This window comes from Nicotiana tabacum, chromosome 2 (genome assembly GCF_000715075.1).
Source record: "Nicotiana tabacum cultivar K326 chromosome 2, ASM71507v2, whole genome shotgun sequence".
Lineage (NCBI taxonomy): Eukaryota > Viridiplantae > Streptophyta > Magnoliopsida > Solanales > Solanaceae > Nicotiana > Nicotiana tabacum.
In genome coordinates, this window is record NC_134081.1 from 807,507 (window position 1) to 814,246 (window position 6,740).

Consider the following 6,740-nt stretch of genomic DNA (forward strand, 5'->3'; position numbering starts at 1 on the left):
CTGAGGAAAAGGAGCTTACTAACCAAGCTGATGTTTGACTCTGTCTACTAGGAAGGTCTATCCGGCAGTCTATGAGGACCTATAGGTATGAAATGCAGCGTCCCCAGTAAAAGGGACGTCAGTACAAAATAATGTACCGAGTATGTAAGGCAACAGAATAACTGAAAGCTAAAATTGAACTAATAATATAATAACTGAAAGTAGTTGAGAGTCATAGATGATCTGAAGATATGCTTACCTGCTGATACTGACTCAACTCTCTTAATATAGTAAGTAAAATGGTTATCCGGCCCTATAAGGCTCGGCACGTATAATTGCTCTGCCGTAGTAGGCTCGCTCATAGGCGCTCGGCCACAGTAGGCTCGGTATATAACTTATCATCTGATCAGAGGTTGCCCAATAAGGGTCTGCCCCACCGATTATAGCTCCTACCCATCGATTATAGCTCGATGGTGGTAACAACACTGTAATACTGTATATATATAGACACTCTGCTCTCCTGACCTAAAGAAGACAATACTTAACTGAATATAAAGTTCCGATAAGGGAGAATACTGTAACTTATGAAATTAGGATAATGTACATAAGTTCAGGAATACAAACTTCTCTTTACGTCTCGTTATCAAACACATGTAGTTACAGGATCATGCCAAAATGAAGGAAAGGTTTAGCCTTAACATACCTTAACCCTGTTGACTCCTTAATATCTTCCAAGCAACTCTTTAGACAACTCCACTTAATCTGCCATAGCATAAGGAGATTCAAAATTAGTCTTGAGTAAAAGCTAAGTCCGTAACTTAAGCTAGTAGTTCGTTTATGTAAATTCGGCAGCATCTCCCCGGTAACAAGGGCCTCCTCCAATACCATATACCAACAACAACAACTAAAGAAATCCAACAACATATAAATATCAATAACAAGACACCATATAACAACAACAAGTCACAACTACTTCACGATGAGCGGCAATCTCTGATTGGAATCCGTACACGCCATATCACCCCTTATAGACTTTTTACTTTAACTCAATAGTATCATTAACATGATGATGAAGTCATTCATCAGTGATTCCAGTCTCATACCATATATGTAAAACAAAGAAAATAATCCACAGCTCCAACTATCCTCAATTAGCAACTTTATTCACTAGTTCATGTCTAGTCCATCCATCTAACTTCATCAACATTCAGATAACCTTAAGCACATGCAAGAACACAATATACATACCTCCTACAATATTTTCAAGTCGAAATCCAAGTTATATTTAGCTTACAACATCCCTCAATGGCAATACAACACCGTAGAAGTGACTTAAGTTAATCTTCACTTCCAATCTCAAGTTTCATATGTTTCTTTTATCAATTAACTTGATAAACATATAGACATGCATAACAATAGAAACCATATCATAATCAATTTATTTTCTCCAATTTTCAGCCATAATAACATATACATATAGAGCCTTAAAACAATCCAACAAAAGATAACAACATCTCTTCCCCTTTCAAGTGTTATCTTATAATCTTTTACTCCAACACCACAACCAACATGTAATTAACCTTAAACACAATCAAAAGAATGTTAAACATACCTGAGAGAAGATACAATTCGAACTCTAAGCTTAACTTAGCTCACCATCATCCTTGTTCACGTCACAACACCATTGCTACAAAAAAAATAAGCCAATATTGCGGCGGTTATAAAATGGCGGTTTAACGGAGCCGCCGTAATTGACTCTAAATAATGGCGGATTTGCAGACGCCATATTTAATATTTTTAATACGGCGGTTGTGCGAATTTGCGTCAGTTTTGAACCGCCATTATATTTCTTTTAATTTCATAACCTTTTAAACATCAGAGCATACTCAAAGTACGCCCAATATTTCCTTGTCTTACTTTAGGGTTTCCGGCGACACTTCATCTCTTTCACCAGCGACACTTCACAATCTGTACCAAATCTGTTTTAGGAATCTACATCTGGTAAAATCTTCTGCTTAATCTATGCTAGTTTAGTTTCATACCGATTTTTAATTTATTTTTTTAATTATTTTTTCTTAACTTTTTTTTTTGGGGTCTTTTGCTGGTGTAGTTAGTGAAGTTGCCTCTGCCAAAATGACTGTGACGAATTTTTCTCAAAATATAAATAAATTGTGGCTGTTTATCGGTGTCAAATAAGTTTGCTCGGTTTGTTTTTCAGTTGATCTCGAGTTTGTACACATTTTTCATTACGATGCTTTCATGCTAGTTTGATTATTAAGGGTGGTATATTGAGGTCTATTGGAAACAAAAAAAAAATTCAGATATCAATTCCTAGCTGGAGATCTTTTAAATAAAATAAAAAGTTTGCTAGTTCTATTGGTGAAATGCAACTTTCCAGAAATGCTAATTGTTATTGCTATCGTATTTTTGAAATGCATACCACTATAGATTCTCAAAGGGGAACTGCTAAACATATTGACTATGGCCCTTGTTTATTCAAAATTGAAGATCCTTATGATTTGTGTTATTATCTAGACTAGATTGCTAGAAAATAAAAAACGATCGTATTATATTGCTAATTAAGTGTCTAAAAAGCAATTAATGTACTTGATAAGTAAATATTTCGTTTACCACTCAAGATTGCATGAGCTTTTCTTTAGCATTTTGGTTTGTTGATATCTTCTCGGAAGCAACGATACGTGCTATTAGGAGTCCTTTGGTTAATGTGATGTTCTGTGATGCAATGTTCGGGCTTGGTCTATTTTGTTGTTTTGTAAGTTCACTTTACAAATTCAACATCTTGGAGAGTAATCCGATGTTTATTTGTTAAGGTCCATTTCTACGAGGATGTTTTAAGAGGCTCTGTTCGAAGTTTGGCATTCAAGGTTTTGGTGATTGAAGTAATATTGATCAAAGTTCTGTTCATCATTAAGGTCCATATTTCTTTTTCATATTTCATTTTTCTAATACGATTATGAGCTCCGCAATGAGTGAAGTATACCATATTGATGGGGACTCGAAAGCTTCTATTTCAATCTGATTTTTTTCCGAATAAGTATATCTGACAAGTCAAAGTTTTAAATAGCAATGTCTTGGTAAGTTTGACTTATTTTGCTTGACACAATAAATGTAGTTGAGAGGATCTATTGTCTCTAATTTTGGTGTGGTAAAGTGACTTTCAGTAAAGGCTGAAAGAGCTATATATTGGCAGTATTATGTTTACTCCATTTTGGACGCGAGTGTTTTGACTTATTTTGTTTGGCACAATAAAGGTGATCGAGAGGAGCTATTGTCTCTAATTTTGGTATGTTGAAGAGACTTTCGGTAAAGGCTGAATGAGCTATATAGTTGGGAGTACATTTGTAGGTTATTGCAAGTAATGGTTATATGATTAAATTTTTTGTATAACTCTGTACATGTCCTTTTCCACTGAATCTAATATTCGACTTTGTATTTCCATCTCATATTTGAGCTCTGTAGCCTGTTAGCTGAAGACACTACTTTATCTTAAATGCATAAGATAATTGGTACTCAGCTATTCTGTTTTGAATTTTAATTCTTAGTACTTCAAATAACTTTTGGTTGAGCAAAGAAGATTCTATCAGTTTAAAAGATACCTTTTTCTTGTAAATGTTCAATTGAAAACTCATTTATATCATTGATTTGTTTCAAGTATACTGAGCACTACTGAATATGTTTCTTGCGCAGAAAATGTTGACGTGAATCTCATCACAACTGGAGTATCTACAAGTGAAAATATGAAGGGAGAATTTGGTGTTAACTACCCGCAACACCTCAGTTGCAGGAGGTACGTAAACTTGCCTAAATTATACTCCACTATAATAGTGAAATTATTTCTTACTCTACTGTATGTAGCATAGTTGTTTTTACCTTAGTTAAAATGTTTAACAGTTGAGGTATATGCCTAAGTACTTCTTATTTACTGCAGTTTGTGGACAGCGCTCCTATTTTCCTCTTTTTTGTACTAGCTTTGCTGAATTAGAACATCAGTCGCTCATACTATAACTATCATATTTAATAGTGGAATGAGTTGGTATAAAGTTCAACTGTTGTATATAATTACCGCGAGTTTCTGCACCACTACCATAATGACAACTGCAAGCACGGTCACAATTACCTGAACAGTTATTGCAATGCATTATCTATTTTGCCGTGGACAAGAGTGGATTGCTCTAGTGGTAAGCACCCTCCATTTCCAACCAAGAGGTTGTGAGTTCGAGTCACCCCAAGAGCAAGGTGGGGAGTTCTTGGAGGGAGGTAGCCGAGGGTCTGGAAACAGCCTCTCTACCCCAGGGTAGGAGTAAGGTCTGCGTACACACTACCCTCCCCAGACCCCACTAGTGAGATTATACTGGGTTTTGTTATTGTTATTGTATTGTTGTTGTATCTATTTTGCAGTGCAGCACAAGGTTTAATGTTCTTTTGGTTATGGCTTTATCTGTTGAATATTATGTGAAAAGTTTTATATTCCACCATTATTTCTTTCTTAGAAACTAAAGTGATTTAAGGTTAAAAATTACTTTTCCTTTTTTGCAGGCATCGTATTTTTGAAGTGACACTCCATTATCACCAACAGGTCAAGGAGATCTTCACACGAAATAGAAATGCTAAATACAGTTAGGATTGATTGTATTATTTTGTTGTTGAGTAACACTTTGAAACAATACATTTAATGTAATTTTGGAGTGCTTATGATATATGAGGAATATTCTGCTTTTTCTTCTCGCATTTTAATTATTAATCCTTTATGTATGTGTCAAAATTATTATTAAGCTTTATACAAATTTAAGAACATAGGATGTAATAAACAGGATATACATGTGGAATAATGAAATAGCATATCAGAATATAAATATTATATATTTTTTGGGATAAATTTAAACGTGAAATTACGGCGGTTTCGAACCGCCATATATGCAAAGCAAGACTGCCACATTATATTAACAATTACGGCGGTTTGGTAAAATTCACCGTATTATACTTGTGGCGAACGGGATTATGGCATTTTTGAAAACCGCCATTAATGCGTATTGTGGCGGTTTAAAACCGCTAAACACAAAAATAAATGCCGCATTAACATAATTTTTTTGTAGTGCATAGAGGAGTTATTTTTCACCTTTGGCTAACTTTGATGTTGGATTATGGTATATTTCTTTGGAATTTGTTTGAAACCTTGGGGGAACTGCTAGGAGGGTTTGGAGAGTGAGAACTGAAGGAGGTTGAAAAATGAGCAAAGCTCATCCCAAAAACGAGATAAAAATAGGTGAAGGCCGGCCATCGACTAAGTGAGTCCCATAGGGGCTGCTTGCGCAATCTTGCCAAAACGCGAATATCTCTCTACTCCGATGTCGTATCGACGAACGGTTTAATGCGTTAGAAACTAGACTCGTAGATCTTCAATTTCATAGGTGGATCATCCCGTAATTTCAAGTATATTTGGAGAAAAACTCAGATACATTTGACCTAATTTGCAACATATTATGAGTATAACTTATGATGACCTTTGCCAACTTTTGTTCCACAACTCGCTTGACTTCAAAATATAATACATGGCTATCATACGACTAAAATAACTCATAACATAATCTCCTTATAATATTAAGCACCCTAGTATCACCCCAAAAGTACATGTTATAACATTCTCAACTTGTCGACTTTCGACGAAATTTATTTTCTTCAATTTGTTTAGCTTCTAAGCCTTCCAACCCTCTTGGAACCTTTTATTCATGATCTTAAATATTTTTAACCACCAAGGTAATATGATTAGCTTACTTTATGTACTTTCAAAGATGATCTCATTTCTGAGCTTACATCAATTGACTTACGGCGTACTTTTACGTACGAAAACATGGGGTGTAACATCATTCCCCCCTTTGGAACATTCGTCCTCGAATGTTTGTTGATGCTTATCAATCTCATAACATATAGATCTTATGAATACTTTAATATTGTCCTTTCCATTTAGGCAACTCTTCTGTGAATTAATCCAAAGGACAGGGCATTCCCCCCTTTAAGCCTCTTTCTCACACTACGACTTGTGATCGTAATTCTTTCAATCTCATAACTTTTGCTACCTTCTGTCATGCAGCCTGTACGACTCTATCCTTGTATGGGCGCCTATGCGAATCTTCTCTCCTTTTTCCTCCAGCTTTTATCCAATTTCTAGGCCTCACTTTGTGAAATACACTACTATGACAAGTTGTCCCTCTCGACATCTATAGGTGTACTGAAGTTCTTAGATCGGTACTTTGTCGAACTTACGAATGTTGCTATATATTGTTTCAGAGCCTCAGTTTTCTATGCTTATGGCTTTACTACATCTAGGTAGGTCATACTATGCCATAACTCTTACTTCGTTTTATTATTACCGAGGTCTGCTACCCAACTCCAGGTTACTCTCTCACTGCTCATCCTATGCGTATAAATCTAAGTCCTTCCTTATTACTGTTCATCTAAAGAATGACATCATAATCTTCTCTCATATTTTGAAACTTTTATCCATCTATTGTTGATTTACCTTAATGTTAATCTATAAGCTACCACAGATACCTTGAAACCTCTTACGTAATATATTGTCACTAGGGCTCACGTCTCATCAGAGAGCATCTAAAGTGATTTGCCTGATCCACCTAGGGACGATACTATACTTTAATAACCATATTTTATAGAATTCCAACTTGATTCATCTTATGTGGGTATTCTAATCCCGTGTAATTCATGAAATCCCTTCTCTTTGAATC

General features: G+C 35.4%; 1 long non-coding RNA gene across 1 annotated transcript; it reads left to right on the forward strand.

The window, feature by feature from the left end:
- Nucleotides 1-1,549: 1,549 nt before the first annotated feature.
- LOC107792685 (uncharacterized) lies at nt 1,550-4,727 on the forward strand. The gene is made up of 4 exons (XR_001649593.2): nt 1,550-1,980; nt 2,811-2,912; nt 3,688-3,787; nt 4,537-4,727. It is a non-coding gene; the product is annotated as an uncharacterized LOC107792685 (long non-coding RNA).
- Nucleotides 4,728-6,740: the final 2,013 nt, after the last annotated feature.